The sequence below is a fragment of the Mandrillus leucophaeus genome, unplaced genomic scaffold (genome assembly GCF_000951045.1).
Source record: "Mandrillus leucophaeus isolate KB7577 unplaced genomic scaffold, Mleu.le_1.0 Scaffold107, whole genome shotgun sequence".
Lineage (NCBI taxonomy): Eukaryota > Metazoa > Chordata > Mammalia > Primates > Cercopithecidae > Mandrillus > Mandrillus leucophaeus.
Genome location: NW_012098876.1, coordinates 3924719 through 3943781, shown reverse-complemented (window position 1 = coordinate 3943781; position 19063 = coordinate 3924719).

Genomic DNA, 19063 nt, shown 5'->3' with positions numbered 1-19063 from the left:
AGTATTCCAACTATTTACATAGCATTTACATTATATTAGACATTATAAGTAATCTAGAGATGATTTCACATATATGGGAAGATGTGCATAGGTTATATGCTAATACTACACTATTAATGGACTTGAGCATCCACAGATATTGGTATCACAAAGGGTTCTGGGACCAATCCCCCATGGATGCTGAGTGCAAGCTGTGTATCTGTGCCACACTTTTCTATCAATTTTTGTGCGTTTAGTTGTATAAAATATTTTGAGGTTGTCATCCTAGATCACCTACTCCTTTATACATTTTTCACTTAATATAACACATATAATAAAAGGATCTCTTACATCCTCAAATGCTAGTTGAGAATGTGATATTTAAAGCAAAAGTTACATAGCATTTCACAAATCAAAATTGTTACCCAATACTCAGAATTGAGAATTAAAATGGGTTCTGTCAGAGATGGAGGGGCAGTTTGCAGAACTCTTTTCAGAAAAGAAATCTGTTTGTGTTTGCTGTGCTTTTGTCTTACCACTTTTTCTCAAGCTCCTTAGCTTGAGACATTTCCCGAAGAGTTTATCCTCTGAGTTTGGTGAGAAAACTCAGAGGCAGGGGACCAGGGTCCTCCTCTTTGCTGGGCAAGGGTGACCTCTCTCTAAGATGACTTTTTTCCCATGCTGACTGGGCTTTTCTCACCTAGCATAGGCCTGGACAGACTGGTCTTCGTGGTCCCTAACTCACAGTCTTCCCAGCAATACTAGTGGGGTTCAGATATTCACCTACCACCACTGCCTGCACACAGACAGTGGATGTTACTAGGTTCTGCGGGGATCTCTTTAATTTGTGTCACACATAGGCTGTTCCCTCACTTGCCTATCACTGTAGTCTGGCTGTCTTCCTTTCAATCTTGTATATAGACTTTTCCATGTCTTTCTGCTGTCAGTTATGTCTAGTATTCATGTTGCCATTTTGTCTGGAAGTCTCTGAAACATTCTGTGCACATGTGGTTTAAGTACCACATCAAATGGAAATTCTAAGGCATACTAAACTTATTTTTTAAATCATTATTGACTAATTATATTACCTTATTTCTTCATGATTTTGACATATATTTTTATGACTATTTCTGGCACATAAATTTGAATCAGAATTAAAACACATTTTCTAATTAGAGTATTGTAAGTTGTAGGATGAGTCTCAGTCACTACTTTGTTGGGATTTGCCTTTTATTTCTTATTAGAATAATAGATGCTGTTCAGCTTTTCACATAAACAGCTCACCCTAAAAATGAGGGTCTTGCTTAGAGGAAAGTAGATGAAAGAAGAAAAACATTGACTTACTTGGGCTTACTATGGGTATCACTGATTATCATCAAGAAAGATGCCTGCACAGGATTAGGTACCTCCTGAATTCTATTGTGATCCACGTTAAGGAATGGAAAGGTCATCTAAGTTTCCCATGGCCAGCAGTCACCCATCAATTCATTCTACACATATTTATGACATGCCTATATGTGTCAGGCACTATACTAGGCTCAGGGGAACAAATTGTGAACAAAATACAAACACTTGTCTCGTGGATAATTACTTATAAGAAGGACAATAAATAAATGCATACCATGTCAGGCGGTTATAAGGGCCATAAGCATATATAAACTGGGGTAATAGGACAAAGAATGAAGTAAAGTTGCTATGTCACATAAGATGGTCAGGAAAAACCTCTTTAATAAGGTGGCATGTGAGCAGAAACTCATCGTAAGGGAGGAATTAAGCCACATGGTTATATGAAGAAAGTTTGGTGTGGGCATAGGGAAGTAAAGTACAAAGGCCCCAGGGTGAGAGAATGCTGGCCTCTTAGAGGAACTGCAGAGAGGCCGATGTGGCCATAACAGAGTGTGCAGAGTAGTGTGGTAGGAGATAAAGTGAGGAGGTCATAGGAGTACACTGGGTCTTGAATCCTTTCTTGCCTGACATATCCCCATTACTGCTTTATTCCTATAGATCTTGAAAAGGTTTATATCTTCTAGAGCTTTCTTTATAAAAATTTGTATACATTTAAATGGTGCAAATGCAGTTTTGTTACATGAATATATTGTATAATGGTAACTTATAGTGTAACCATCACCCAAATAATGTATATTGCACCCACTAAGTAATTTCTCATCATTCACTCCTCCCCTACCCTCCCAGCCTTCAAGAAGAAACAAGACTTTAAGCTCATTATCACTGTAATGTTAATTATCACTTAATTTCTTGGAGATTTATGGATGACCAGTGAAAATTTGATTTAAAAAGGTTTATTGGTGATGAATTAAGGTGATAAAGGTAACAAGGAAAAAAAAATGTGATAAAGTAGATGGGAGAGTAACAAAACCAAGTTTATTTGGCATTGGAGACTGTTGTGTTTTACCTACCCAATCGTTTCCCTTTAAATCCCCTTTTCTTTCCTAGAGGACTCCAATTTTGTTTTATAGTTCATTCCTATCTTCAGTTATATGCAGCCATTTGCTCTGAGAAAATGATCTTTCTCCAGGCTTAGTAGTGGTGAATCTTAGGTAGTCTAATCCAGTCATGATAATTCCACTTCCCTCATCAGTAAATGACTTAAGAAATTCCATGGGACCAAATTGGTCCAATGAAACATGAGTAGGAGTCTAGAGGAGGACCTTCTGGTAAAAGTATCCTACATTTTTAATAGATGGAGATGGAAAAGATAGATACCTCCAGATGTTGGTGGATTAAAATAACATGACTGAAACTGCTGCAGCCATCTTGGTAGCATCAGGGTCGGAATTAACATGTCGAGGAGGATTGCCATGATTAAGTGATTGGTCTTGGCACTCTCTGCTGAGAGAGATTTGCCTCTTGCTTCAGAAAGGAGTTCCAGAATCCACACTAAAAGAAGTCTCAAGACTCCTAGAAAGAGATAAATAAGATACTTGGAAGTTATAGTCTCACTTGTGATAACAAACATAAATAATTTTTTCATCTATCAACAGAGAATCATCAAATATCATTGAATGCTGCATACTCCAAAAATGTTGTCTGCAAAAGAAATGCTTACAATCTGTTGTCAGAAGAAAGAATTATATGAAAATTTTATAAAATCTCAATAAAATAATGCTTTTATCTAGATCTCACACATGAGAGAGAAGGAGAGAGAGAAAATGAGAAATATATATTTATATATTCATATGGGAAAATGCCAGAAGCAAATGGACTTAATATTAATAGCAATTACCTCTGGATGATAGAATCAAATGGGATTATATGTGTAAATGTTTGTGTTTATTTTTATATAATTTTTCATTTCAACATTTTATAGTAAAGTAGAGCTTCTACAGTCAAGTAAAAATTTACAATTTTTCAAAAATCAAAGAAAGATGATCTCAGGTGTCCTGCAGGCCTTCTCTTATAGAGTTTTTAAAGTCTGAGAGTCCTTTTTCTGAAACTGAGAGAGGCCCTCAGTTAACCTTTGCCCCAGTCCAGCTCCTAAGTCAGATTCTAGCCTCAGTTTGAATACTTCATGGAAGTTGGATGTCTAAATTGTTCCAAAGAACTGATGAGATTCTCTGCAGTTCACCCATTCACTGCCTTTCTCTATCTCATGGGGCCAACAGGCTCTCCCTACAGTGAATATAGAACTGTCAACTCAGGGGTAGCCTGGCCTTCTTAGGCTGCCCTAACTTTCGTAAACTGCATAGGCTTAAAATGGTGGACTATGGACTTCATAAGACCTTTCTCTTAGGTTATAACACTACCTACTGATGATCCACACAAAACAAGAATGGTACTGACAAGTTTTACTGCATAAATATTTTTCTATCCCCAGGGCCAAGGCAGCATGAGGCTGAGCATGCAGATGATATCGCCAGGATTGCTGCATAGTACAAATTAGAATTCAAGTCAGCTTGAGTCACACAGGGGCTTGGGGCCTCTAAGCTAATGTATGGTGACCTGCAGAGGCTAAAATAAGGCAGAATCTAGACTTTTCCGCTAGTTATAAGACTTTGAAAATAATTGCTGAGTCATTGGTAAAACACAACATTTAGAGCTAACATTTAGTATTTCAGAATACACATTGTAGCAGTCTTGTTCTTCCTATTTCCTGGCATAAGCATAGCATGTAATCTGTCAGCCTGTATGTAACAGAGCACCTTTGGCATATTGTTTATCTGTTTCATGATAGGAAAGAAAATGAAATGGTGGCTGAACAGGCATACTATGTGTTTTTATGGGGACAGTCTACTAGTGTGACTATCAGCATAGTGATGTCCCAAGTTGTCACAGTTTAGGTTACTCTAAAATCAGTGTCTGAGGAAAAGACATGGGTACAGATGGTTTGCTTGGGATGTGATGTCCTGAAGTAAGAGATAGTGAGTGGGGATGGTGGAAGGAGGACAATCCCATATAATAGTGTGTTGTCAAAGTCACTGCTAAAAGATTTTCAGCAAAAACCAAACCAAAACAAAAACCTAAAGTTGGTCATGGGGGTCCAGTGTCATTGAAACTTCCAGAGAAGGTGCAGAGGACTCCCAGAGTTGTCGGCCTGCAGGCTGCGAGACAGGCCCATTTCCCCACCAGCTCCTTTTGTACGCTCTTTGCTGCTGCATTGGTGCAATTGCTCTCTAGTTTCAGGCTACACTCTACCCAGGTATCGAGCATCTCTGAAAACTAACTCTGGGAGAAGGTCCTGGGACAGAAATAGAACACTATGTGGCCTTTGCTTGAGGTAGGGTACTTTACGCAAGGTGAGGCTATGCTTTCATGGAGCTGTTCCCTAGAGCTAAAGTGGCCAAGGGGATGTGACATGGGCTACTAGAGATCCTGGTGATCTACATCCCTTAGAAATAGCATTTTGGGAGTCAGAGCTGGGACAAATTGGATTTGGCCTATGTAGTCTATATTTTAATTCATTTATTGAGTACCTATTAAGTTCTAGGTACTGGGGAAACAGAAATGGATAGGATCCCTTTTAAGATTCTACTGTAGTACAGCAAATAATATCCTTAAAATTAAATGTGTGACCTACTGTACTGAGGCATGCATAGGATGCCTAGTGAGGTTTCATGGGGAAAGCAATTCTATTCCATACTGATGAAGACTCTCAGCAGGTAAGAGTTGGGACACACACACACGTATACATATACGTGTGTGTGTGTACAACTGTGTAATACATATACATGGCAGAGTAATGATTGCCTGCATCATGTGAATTATTTATCCTTATTATCCAAATTCGAACTTAGAGGCACTTTAAGATTTATGGAGTATAAAGGATCACACTATATATTGGCTTCAGTGAAGTGTATTTTTCTCCCAATTCATATTTATGCTTTTGATACTTTTATATTTCTGGTTTTCTGGTACCTATATTTATTGCAAAAATAAAAAGCATTCATGAAGCTTATTCCTAGGGCACAATTTGTATTCTGCAGAAGAAAACCTTTGCACCTGCCACTAAAATGCATTCACTTCTGGGGTGGAATGCACCAGCTGTTCCCAGTCTCCAACGGCACGCCAGGCAGTTCAGCACCAAGAATGGGACATCATATCCCAGGCAGATGAAAATGGTGAGGAAATTTCAAGTCGACAGAATGCAATTACCCAAATTGAAATTAGGCCAGGGGCATATCAGGAGGCCCTTCCCATCTGTTGGGGAAAAGGTTCACCAGATATTTACTGAAGGCAAGTGGTCAGAATCTTAGCTTTAGGAATCATTTCCAAAGCAGAAAATTTAAAATATACCAAAGGAAAACTGCACCTGGTATAAAAATCATATCCCTTCTCTGGAAAATAAATAATATTAGGGCCTTGAGAAGCTCAGCCTTTGCCTGCTCTGGGAGAAAAGAAATGTTTATGGATGGGGTGGTTAAATATTTCTACATCAGCTACTCTTAGCAAAGACATGCTATAATGGACAATTGGTTATACTGGAAGTGACAAAAAGAGATTTCCCAAACCAAACATATTGAATCCAATACATTTATCCCTGTGTATAATGGATAGAGCCTTCCATTATGAGCTTATGAAACAACACCATTCGATTTTTCTAGGGGCCTTGACATAAGCGTTGTTTCTTTACCAGAAAAATAAGCTAATTTTTAGAGTTTGCAACAAAAATAAAGAAGCTGTTGTTGTACGGGCCTATACAACTATACAACTATACATCAGAACCATAGACTCTGCAGGTCCATTTGTTACAGGGATCTTCTGCCTATAATCCCTGTCCTTGGTAACATTTGTACCTTTCTCCCGGGAGGATGACTGGTGAGGGAATAGATGAATTTATCTTGGTCTTTGTACCCTTGTAAACCCGAGTATTGGCATAAGGTCCGCACAGCCCTTTAGAAATAAATGAATAAAGCATTTCACACTAGATCATGGCTTGAGGGGAATCCATGTCCATCACATCGAGCAAATAAACTGACTTTCTTTTATTGATCCCTCTCAAGAATTTGCCTTTTTTGGGGACTAAGAACCCAACATTTCCAGCCCGAGGGAGGAATAATGGAGACACCTCTGGGCCAGACACCTTCTTTTGCAGCTGCTGCCTTTTGAAGATATGGTGGCCTCGGGTTCCCACATGCCACACCCCAAAGTAGGTGCCAGGGAATCTTCTCTGTACCGTCCCTGCAAGTCGCTATTTGAGAGCACATTGCTAATCCTGAAAAACTCTCACATCTCTTTCCCATTGGATGGAAAGAGGAAGGAAAAGAGTGACCTGGGTAATAAATCTTAGTCAGTATCAAAAGAAAACAAATTTTTTTTTTCTTTTTTTGTTAGGGTGGTTCACTTTGCACTCTTTGCTGGCTAAGAGGCTGCATGTGGGGGAATATGAGAGAATGGCCCCAGCTGGAAGGGATGAGACAAGTTTAACTGTCAAATTTAATGCAGCTGCCCACTATGAGAAGGAAGAGGTCAGAGGAAGGCTATCTCCAGGCTGGGTCTCTCACTGTCTCCTTCCCCCAGTAATGTCACCTTTTACTCATCACTATGGCAGTTAAGATCAAAAGTCAAGACCAGGGCGGTGGCTCATGCCTGTAATCTAGTGCTTTGGGAGGCTGAAGTGGGAGGATCACTTGAGGCCAGGGGTTTGAGACCAGCCCGAGCAACATAATGAAACCTCATCTCTACAAAAAGTAAAACAAACAAACAAAATAAAATAAAATAAACAGGAGTCCCAAAGTCTCAGGGGCCTCACATTCACACTGGTTTCTCTACCACACAGTAGTAAACATTCCCAGAAAACCTCCTAAAATGAGCTCAGTACAACCCACCCTGGCCATTAATGGATACTGTTCTGAATTCTTAAGAGGTACAAGCATTTCATCATACTTGCTAAATGCTAATCTTTGCCACATTTTTACTAGTTGGACAGAACATATTTCTTAACATTTCTGTTTTTGATTCTTGTTAATTGGTGAGTACCAGAGTACGAGTACATCTCTCACAGAGGAAAACAGAGAACATGTTAGTTAAGGTTGATCCAGAACTCGCAAATGTTAAAACTTGGCATTCTTTAGAGGTTTAGCTTGTACTAACTACCTCTTAGCTTTACCAGCCCTATATAACAAGCTACCTTCTGCATATTTTATGTGAAAGCTGATTTTCTGAAAGGATGAGCGTTGTAGAAGCAGGGAATGAAATAGGTGCTAAGTTTTATTTCCTGCTAAATAATTCTCCTCAAGGTGGGTAAACTTTTAGTAATGAAACTGCTAAAAGCAAAGATTCCACACTACAGGAACAAATCTCCAGTGACAATTATTTGTCTGTGTTCTTAGCATTTATGAGTCTCAGTAAACAGTCAGTACATTTATGTGCCCCCATTACCTTCGGTCATAAACTTACTTAAAGAAAAAAGAATAATTACATTTCCTGACTGCATAATGAACATAAACATCGAGAATACTGAAGCCCTGGTGGGACGGATGGAGCATCTGGACTACCAAGGGTTTAACTGTTTTTGAGGCACTGGCATAAGGGTCAGGCGAACTGTATGGCCACGATTTAGTGCTGTTCACGGGGGTGTCATCTCTACAAGGCAAAACATAATTTGTGGTGCTTTTTTTTTTTTTGGTGTCGGGTGTAAAGCTGCTGGGAAGGACTAGGAGTCTGGCAGACCCTCTGGCTCAGGTGCGACAGTCTCATGTTGCTGCTGTGAGCCTCGCCAGCCACCCCCTGGGGCCAGTGAGTGTACCGTTGTAGGCAGAGAGACGCAGGCTCATCTTAGTTTAATAGCAAGTGTATTGTAGCCATCCAGGAATCTTGGAATCAGAAGGTGACCTTCTAAGACTAAGTACAACCTGCATTTTACACACAAGGCAACTGAGGCTCCAGCTGGGGGATTGATATTTCCAGGGACAGTCACTTACAATCAAGAAACCCTGCATGTCTTGATTTGGGGTTTGATACTCTTAAATTTCTTCCTCGGGGTCAGGAAGGTGTGGTGTAGCTTAGAGACTGAGGACTAGACAAAGAAAGCAGAGTTAAGAAAACAAGTAAAGTAAATGTGAGGAAATTAAATTTTTTCTTTGTAGTTCATGTGGGTTTACTCTTTGTACTGTGATCAGAAAACACAAGACCTACTATTTTATAGAACAATAAGGTGATTATAGTTAATAATAACTGGATATTTTAAAATAATTTTTTAAATGTAATTGGATATCTCATGTACCCCATAAGTATATACACCTATCTACCCACAAAAATTTAAAAAATTAATTTTTTATTTAAGAAAACACATCAATGCAACTTTTTTCCCACTAGAAGTGTAAAAATGAAAATAAGAGAAATTTCAACACTTTTCTATCAGTGGTGAAAGACTAGTGTTTTTAATCCCTAATTGACCCCAGCTGATATTTTTGTAAAAATAGAATGAAAATTACTAGAAAGTGAAAAAGCACAAAGCAGACTTCCAAAATCCAAGTCCAACCTTTATTACTTATAGACAAGAGACAAACAGTTCTTTAGACAAATGACCATAAAGTTGCTAGACATGAATTCTTTATCCCTATACTCACTGGTCAGGGATGTGTAAGTTTGCCAGTCAGCACTTGTCTGCGGACCACAGTTTGGGAAGCATTGCCCTTCATCTCCTTTTCTGTTCTGTTTTGCATATTTTTCTGGTCTCTCTAAATTGTACATTTCTGATATCAGGGACGGGGATCTGGACATCTGTCATTCTAGATAGTACTTTGTTGTGCTGAATAACAATTTAAGAAAACAGTTTAAATTTTCCATCATGCCAAAAGGAAAGACATCAGCTTAAAACTGTAACAAAAACAGAGCTCCTGGAATACTGTATCGCTTTATATCAGAAACACCACTGGTGGTTTAAGTCTCTCTTAAAGGGCAGTTAATTTGGGGACACTTTTGGTTTACACAGTTTAAGTGTAAAAAGGATAGAAAATATTAACCATTGTCAATTGTCATTCAATTTAGAGACTCCGTCAAATCCTCTGTGTCCTCTGAAAGGCCTATAAAGTGTCTCAGTACATCAGTTGGGAGTAGGGTGGCCAGATTTAGGCTGTAAACATACAAAATACCCAGCTAAATTTGAATCTCAGACAAGCAATGAATAATTTTTATAAGTATGGTTCAAATTTTTTTGAGGCATACCATATGTAATATTTTAGACATACTTATATTTTACAACTTATTATTTTCTGAAATTCAAATTTAACCAGCTGTCCTGTATTTTATGTGCAATTCTAATTACTAGCCTTTTGGCATGAACTTCTGCCACTCTAGATTTTTCTGGGGAGAAGAATTGACCCTGCCAAATCAAATCTAGCCATATCGACTATATTTGCTTAGCTATTGGCAGCTGGAAGCTAGAAGTCAATAGAAGTGAAGATATTTCTTTCAGAAAAAATGTGTTTCCATTGCGGCAAAGAAGTTACATATTTTTCCCTACCTTGAGGCTTTCAGTTTCATGTTTTCTAATGCACTGATCTGCTGATGGTACTAATCATGGTAGAAGACATGCTTGTGAGAAGGACTGCTTGGAACCTACCACCTCCATCAGGACAAAATTCACTCAATGGGCTACAAGTAGTGGAATTCGTGGTATCAAAACATACAGAAGGCATAGTGAGAGACTGAAAAAAAAAAACCCACCATTCTTATAACACATTATAAATAAACTGTCAAGAGATGTATCAATATTTGAAAAAATGTAAGTTTAGTGAGAAGTACATGGCAAAAGTCCTATATTAGGCTGTTCTTGTATTGCTCTAAGGAAATACCAGAGACTGGGTAATTTATAGAGAAAATATGTTTAATTAGTTCATGATTCTGCAGGCTGTATAGGAAACAGGTCTGTCATCAGCTTCTGGGGAAACTTCAGGGAGCTTACAATCATAGTGGATGGCAAAGAAGGAGTAGGCACATCACATGGCAAAAGCAGAATCAAAAGTATGGAGTAAGAGATGCCACACACTTTTAAATGACCAGATCTTGTGAGAACTCACTATTATGAAGAAAGTACTAAGCCTTGAGGGATCAGCCCTGATGATTCAAACATCTACCATCATGCCCCACTGGGGATTACAATTCAACAGGACATTTGGGCAGGGACAAATATCCAAACTATATCAAGTGAAAAGGTAGAATTAGAATGTTAAAAGTGAAAATCTTGCATATTTATGCAGGTTTAAACCTTTCAAAGACTTATCCTTTGCCATTCATTGGTAGCTGTTATTATATCATTAAGTGATATTTGTCTTTATGTCTTAAATGACAATTTTGACATCATTTGGATGTAGAACTAATGCTCCCAGATTTCAAAGAAAGACAAACTTTTCTTAAACTGATGTTTGGTTCAGATAGAGAGGAAATTACTAAAGTACACATACAATTTATTTTTCTGTCACCTCTGGGCTTTTAAAAATGTCTTCTTACATAATAAAAATCTATGCTTTGGAATATACTTATCCTAAAATTTCTTTTAAAATAATGTTTACTTTAAATAGTGAAATAGCATGTTCATTTTAAGATAAATTAGAAAATGCCAAAATTTATCAAAAGGAAAAGTAAAATCACAAAATAACTAACCACAGAGGAAAAATTTCACCGTGGTTATTTTGGTATTGTTCTTCCATTCTCTTTGTATTTCATAGTTGAAAACCTGCATGTATAATATTATATTCTGATTTTTTTCCATTCGTTATTCAACCTGAACATGTTCCATATTGATAAATGTTTTCTCAGTATCATTTCAATGGTTGAATCATAATCTATTCATTGGTGACTTATTTAACCAACCTGCTGGGCCTGGACATCAGGTTACTTCAACTACTACACTTAAAATGTTACCTGGTGATCTATTTTAGATTCTTAGAACTGAAATGACTGGAAAATGATCCTTAAGACCGTATATTTTATGTAAATTATATTAGAAGCATTATAGACATTTATTAGGAATGTATTAGAGTGTCCATATCACTGACTTTTATAGCTGCCTTATTTATCTTTCATTATATTAGGATTTTCCAAAGTGGTGGAACTATACTTCATATATATAACATCTATATATATGAAAGATTTCAAGGAATTGGTTCACACAATTATTGTGGGAGCTAGAGGGTCCCCACAATAACCTTCAGGGCAAGCCAGCAGGCTGGAGACCTGGGGAAGAGTTGGTAAAAAGTCTTGAGTTCAAAAGCAGCCTGGGAGCAGAATTTTTTCCTTCTCTAAAGATCTTGGTCTTTCTTCTTAAGGCCTTCAACTGACTGATGAGTCCCACCTACATTATGAAGGGTAATCTGCTTTACTCAAAGTGCCCTAATTTAAATGTTCACCACATTTAAAAAATACCTCACAGCAACACTTAGACTAGTGGATGACCACACAACTGGCACCATAGCCATGCCAAGTTGACAGGTTCAATTAACCATCACATTTGTCATCCAAACAGAGTTTATGCTATGTGATAAAAGGCCATGCTCTTTCTTTCCAGTTTTCTGTCTGTCTCCATGCAGACACAATTGACTTATTTAGGACTTTTATGCATACTGTTTTTCCATTTTAAACACGAAGGTTATCTTATCCAATTTTCAAATAAAGCATTTAAGATTGCCATCAGATGATGCTGAGGACTAAGCCTGTGGGCCCTATACAGACATGAGTCAGGATTATTCCTCTACCATGTTGTGACTGGAAAACTTGGATAGGGTAGTTACATCCTCTTCCTCTCAATTTTCTCTCTTGTAAAGAATGAAAAATCGTACCTATTTCCCAGGTATTTGTGAATATTTATTGAGGAAACATTTATATTCCTAGTAGTATATACTGTGTAGTAGGCCATCTATTAATGTATTTTTTTTTCTTTTTTGTTTCAATTAGTTCAGGCTGCTATAACAAATTACCATAGACTGAGTGGCTTAAGCAACAAACATGTATTTCTCACAGTTCTAGAGGCTGAGAAGTCCAACATCATGGCGGCAGCAGACCTGGTGTCTGATGAAGGCTTGCTTCCGGGTTTGCAGATGGCAGGTCTTCTCATTGTATCCTCACATGGCAGAGAAGAGAGAGAGATCACCTCTTCACTGTCTCCCCTTAAAAAGACACTAATCCTATTCATGAAGCCTCTGCTCTACTGACCAAATTATCTCCCAAGGGTCCCACTTGCTAATACCATCACACTGGGGTTAGAATTTCAACACATGAGTTTGGGGAGGATACAAGCATTCCGTTCATAACACTCTAACTTTTTTCTTTTTTAGCTCATCAACTCCAGTACCCATTTCTAACAGTCAGTGTACAAAAACCTTTCCCTCTTCAGAATACCTAATACTTTAACAGTGCTCCTCCCAGAAAATCTAACATTTTTTTACCTTTTGGGTATAAGCCTCATTTACCCTTTTATTTTTTCACCAAATAGTGTCCATTAACCACTAGCACATAAATGAGATTATTTTAGAGACACCATTTACAGTAGTTTCCTGCCCCCGTAGCTTCTTCCCAGTTTTGTTTCCGTGGCTTCAGGTTTCGGTTACCAGTAGTAGAGTATGACATTTTGAGAGACAGAGAGACTCATATAACTTTTACTACAGTATATTGTTATAATTATCTTTTGTATTATTATTGTTGTTATTCTCATATTGTGCCTAGTTAATAAATAAATCTGTCATACATATGTAAGCCTAGGAAAAAAACATTATATATAGGATTCAGTACTATCCAAGATTTCAGGCGTCCATTGGGAGTCTTGGAACGTATCCCCTATGAATAAGAGGGAACTACTCCATTTATTTATTTAAGAAATATTAAGAGTGTATTAAATCCCAAGGACTGTTCTGTGTGTCAGAATATAATGTGTTAAATAAATTCATTGCCCTGTGGAGCTTAGATATTAGCGGGAGAAATAGCCAAATAAGAAAACCAAAAATGTATAACCAAATTATAAGTATTGCTGTATTAAACAGGTGGCCTAGGATAATCTGTGGTAACAATCACCACATTTTACTAGTACACTGTAGCAAAGGTTTATTTCTTGCTTATGAGAAGTCCACAGTGGCTAGTCCAGGCAGCTATCCAAATTTGCTGCCCTCAGCTTTCCAAGATGCTCCTTTCTTATGGCTCCTTCATGTCAGCACGTGCTTCCACTAGAGAAGAATCAAACAGCAGCAGCTAAAAGTTTTTACATGTGTCACTGCTGCTTCATGTTTTATTGGCTTTGGCAAGTCACATGGCCAGGCCTACTTTCAGTGGAGTGAGAAAGTGTGAATCTTGGTAATCCCAGTGGTAACAAAGAACTGGATGTCCCTACTACAAGTATTAAATGCTATGAAAAATGGAAATATAAACAGAGGATACAGGATGTGTAGTTTTTGCAAAGATAATAGAAGAAAAATAGACATAAGCCTTCATGTGCATTTTTGCTTTCTAACAAAGTACATATTTCAGAAAAAAATTAAGTCAGTTTAAAGAAAACTAATAACTATTGCTACAAACTGGTTCTCAGATATGAGAAAAAAACAAAGATTATACATGAATGGCTGGTGTTTAGAAATATAGAGTTGTTAAATCCATTTGAGGACAGGGACAATAATATTTATATTGGTACCCTCGATCATTTAGGCACAAAGTAAGTATTCAATAAAACTCTGTAGAAGTTAATAATTCTCATTGTTTTAAATTCTTCTTGCTTTTCTACCTGATTAAATGTCTCAAACTAAATTATGGTATAATTTTGTCCTGAGGTTTGGTATTGTCTTTCAAGGCCAACTTTAATCATCTTTACATTAATATTTTTATATTCAACTATTGTTTAAATTTGGACCACACACACTTGAATCACTAGTTGTCCCTCCTTATTTGTCTTGGGTGTTTTCCTAAACTATTGGTAAATATTCCGCTGAGATAAAAAAAAGAAAGTTGTAACAGTACCTTAATGTTGGAATTTGAAATCTACCATTTTATCTTTTTTTTTTTTTAAACAACTTTTATGTTTAACATTCCTTTGACAACCGCTGTGTTGGAGAGGGATTTCATAAAGTTAAATTAAGTGGGCATAAAATGCCAAGATTTAAAAAATTTCTTTCAAGGTCATGCATGTCCTTCTTAAAGATAGAAGGGTATGTATGTAGTTTTTGGGTAATAGAATTATGGTTTGTCTTTAGACTTCTGTTCTTTTCTCTTGCTTTTGACTAAATCTTTTTATTTTATTTTGTTTTATTTTATTTTATTTTATTTTATTTTATTTTATTTTTGAGATAGAGTTTCCCTCCTGTCACCCAAGCAGGAGTGCAATGGTGCAGTCTTGGCTCTCTACAACCTCTGCCTCCCGGGTTCAAGTGATTCTCCTGCCTCAGCCTCCCAAGTAGCTGGAATTACAGGCATGCACCACCATGCCAGGCTAATTTTTGTATTTTTAGTAGAGATGGGGTTTCACCATGTTGATCAGGCTGGTCTCAAACTTCTGACCTCAGGTGATCCACCCGCCTTGGCCTCCCAAAGTGCTAGGATTATAGGTGTGAGCCACTGTGCCCAGCCTTGACTAAATCTTTATAATTTAAGACACAGATCATCTAAACAAAGGACTCAGTTATTCTCTGAGTGGATATGTCAAGAGCAAACTAGAAGAGTGTCCTCATCTCTACCCAGGTGACCTTCATTTCAGCATTTTGGTGCCATCGCTTCTCCATTTCCCAGTGGCAGGTCTGAGGCATCATCTCAGGCCCCTTAGTCAAAAGCTTGTCCTACATCAGTGCCTCAGCTGGGCATGGTGGCTCAAGCCTGTAATCCCAGCACTTTGGGAGGCCGAGACAGGTGGATCACCTGAGGTTAGGAGTTTGAGATCAATCTGGCCAACATGACAAAACCCCATCTCTACTAAAAATATAAAAATTACCCTGGCCTGGTAGTGGGCGCCTGTAATCCCAGCTACTTGGGAGGCTGAGGCAGGAGAAACACTTGAATCCGGGAGACAGAGGTTGCAGTGAGCTGACATCGCACCACTGCCCTTCAGCCTTGGCAACAGAGCAAGACTCCATCTCAAAAAATAATAAAATATAAAAATCAATCAATCAATCAGTGCCTCTTCTGTCTGTTCTGTGAATCATGTGACTCAGTGAGAATCTATGCCCTTTGATGCAGTTTACTGTTCTTGGATTTGTATGAAATTTGTTGGTTAGTTGGCAAATGGGACGCAGCTGTCTTCTGATTTAGAGAATGCCTTAAACCAGCTACCTCCTACCTTAACTTGATCACTTAAATGGAAAGGGCTACTGCTCCAACAGAGCAGAAATGATATAAAAACTATTTCTGATGTGAGTATCTTGCCTCCTGAATTGCCATGGCTACTGGTGTCTCTGAGGGAAGAAAATAAAAAATAAAAACACAGGTTTTACAATTCCCACAGGTGGTAAACCTACTTTACATTACTTAAGAAAAGCTTTAAAGGTGCAATGAGGGTTTTTAAGCTAATGACAATTTATGCCTAAAACATTACAATAATCTGATGAAATCAAATAGCATTTAAAAAAGTATCAATTTTGTGTAGAAATTGCTGATAGCATCAACACATGCTGGGAACTTTACAGATAATGGGCTATATCAGTTTTGGCTGAGGAGTTATTTATTTGGCCTTTCATTTGTAAATAAGACAGTATGCTTTTCCCTTTAAGGAGTATCTAGACCATGTATTAGTAAAAGACCACATTTGCCCATGGTGACAGAATTGGCCAAAGCAATCGGGTTTTGGTGTTACGAGACAGAACTTGGAGGAACATTAGTAGGTTGTTTAAATGACAGCATTCTATAGTTGAAGATGACTAGATGTAGAATCTGAATATTTGGATAGAGTCCTTGCTGTACTGTTAACTATCAGTTATTTAGCTTTCTATATCAGTTCTTTACTAAGGTTTATATGATCTGGCCCAAGGGTACCTCCCCAACCCCATTTTATGGTCTTTACTCCTTTCTTGCTTCATTTCAGCCTCTCTGTGCCAGATCTTGCACATTCCAAAGACACAGTCCCACTGCAGGCCATTCTGTACTTACTGTTCCCTATGACTGGGATGCTTTTCCCCCATATGCAGGCTGGCATTTGTTAGGCAGATCCAACATGTTACAAGGTGTTTTAAAAGCTTCAAGTGTTTATCTGGGTTGGTTCTCGAAATAAATGTATGAAGTGAATAGGGATATTTCATGGATGAAGAAACTGAGGGAGATGAATGCAGAAGAGGCAGGATTGGAACCCAGGCAGTCTGGATGGGATCCAAGGCATTAACACTAAGTATTCTCACAGTGCATAATACCCAGAGAATGGTTCACACCCTTGCTTTGACCTTAGGAAAGCATTTTCCAAGGCTGTTCCTTGGAGAGCATTTTCCTATCTTGTTTAAAGTAGAATCTCTGTGACTTTGTTTCTCTTTACTCTGTTTCATATTTCCTTACAGCACTATGTATTTCCTGACATTATACTGCATATTTACTTGTTTATCCCTTTGTTTGTCCCCCCTCCCCCTGCCCGCTAAATACAAACTCGATGAAAGAAGGACCTTATTCTGATTTATGTACCTGTATATCCTGCACCCAGGTCAATTCTTGACTGTAAAAGGGACTGAAATGTACTGAAAAAGGGATGTAAGTCAGGTTGAAAAATTATTTATTATGTTTAACATGTTGTTCTTCAGACATTTATTGAACACCCATTTTGTGCTCAACTCTATGCAAGTTTTTGGAAGTATAAAAGTAAGTGAGAACGATGTGACCTCCTGCCCTCCTAGAGTTTAGAACATCTTGGAAGAAACAAACAAGAAGCATGCAAATACATGTAGAATAAGCCTTCTATGAGGGCAAATAGAAAGTGCAGCAGAGAAGGAAGGGTTTAGAGAAAGCTACTGTGAGAAGATGATATCCATACTGAGACCTGAAGGACAGGCTTAAGGGTACGAGAGGTGGAGATGGAGTTGGGAGAGCACTCCAGGAAGAGGGAATGACAGAAGGCTCTGAGAGCACGTTCCTGTCCTGAAAGTAGCTCAGAGTGACTCCGGTGTAGGATGTGAGGGGCAGAGTTGAAGATCCGAGACTAGAGTAGAAAACCAGGGCCAGACAGCTCGTCAAGTGTCCTGAAAACTATTCCAAAGAGTCAGGACTTTATTGTTTGAGAAATGTGACGCCACTGGAGGATTTTTAAATCAGTGTCATTTTAAGTATCTGATTCAGCGTGCTGCCTTCAGCCGGGAGAGTTGGCAGTATTTCTATTTTATAGATGGGACAACTGAGGCCCCAAATAACACATTTAAGAGATAGGTGGGGTTGATTTAATATTCTCAGTCACCATGTTGTCAGGGCCTCCTAACTCTCTTACTCTCTCACCCTCTATCCTTCCTTCCTTCTGATTGTTATTCTTGTCAAAAGTAAAACATAAAACTATTTATCTGCCATCCTTATTTGTATCCAAGGAACATGTATGAACTCACACAGCTTCCAGAAACCAGTTCCCCTCGGTGGAAGCCAGTTGCTTCAGGGGTGGTGCGGCTTGTATGTGGATGGACACCATGTGTGCACTGAGCCCAAATTCTCTGTTCTTCTTGACTAGGAAGCTGGATTTGTACCAGGGACTTTTTATCTTAATAGGCGACTCTGGGCTCAGGAGAACAGAGCCGACTTGACAAAGTAGAAAAGAGCTCAGTACTGGTCTGCCCACGCTTTGGGCATGCGTGAGCACTCGCAGCAAAACACAGCTGGCACATCTAATTTTAGCCTCGCCCGCCTTGCAAAGGGGCCCTTTAAGGAAATATATTTTCTCTGAAACAATTTGTATTATAATGTAGCAGCTGATAGACATGACAGAATATTATCATTGGTGGGGAAAAACTCCGCCAAGTAATTATGATTTTTGTTCTTTTTTTTTTTAGATGTAAAGTGATTAAAGCATCAGTGCATCAAAATAATCATAAAGAGAGAGACAATGGGAGAAACGTATTTTATTTGTAAAAAAAAAAATCTGATAAACCTAAGGGGTCATGTCTTTTTCTTTTTTTCTTTTCTTTTTTTTTTTACAAAATGGATATAATAAAAAGGGTTATTATTTTTGATATATTCAGTTGATCAGTCCAATCTGATGACATGTGGCATTAACAGTAGTCCTGGAGTAGACTCCAAAATTTCTTCAATACTTAGTATCCACCGGGTTTTCCAGGTAGTAAAAGGTTAGTTTCTCAATCAGCTCTTGGATGCGTCTGGCTCTAGTGTGTTAACAGATTTTGAAAGCATCCGGGACTTACTTTTTTCCCCTTTAACCAGCAAGGTTAGTTCCTCTGCCTTTATTTCTTTTCCTTTCTCCTCCTTCCTTCTTTCGTCCTCTCTTCCCTCTCTTCTGTGTTTTGTTCAGCAGGGTGGCTTACCTCGGAACTTGGCAAAAGGAGGAACAAAAAGCAGCTCTTGTGTGGGGTAGATGGAGGACGGATAAGAAATAATCCACCGCCCGCATTTGAGTTCTTCAGGTTCAGTTCCAGCAGCAGCAGCGTTGCTGCAAAAATCGCTTGCTATTCGAGATAGCCAGCAGAGGGAATCGGAACTTTGCTTGCAGCAGGGGTTGAAGCAGCCTTTTTTTTTTTTTTTTTTT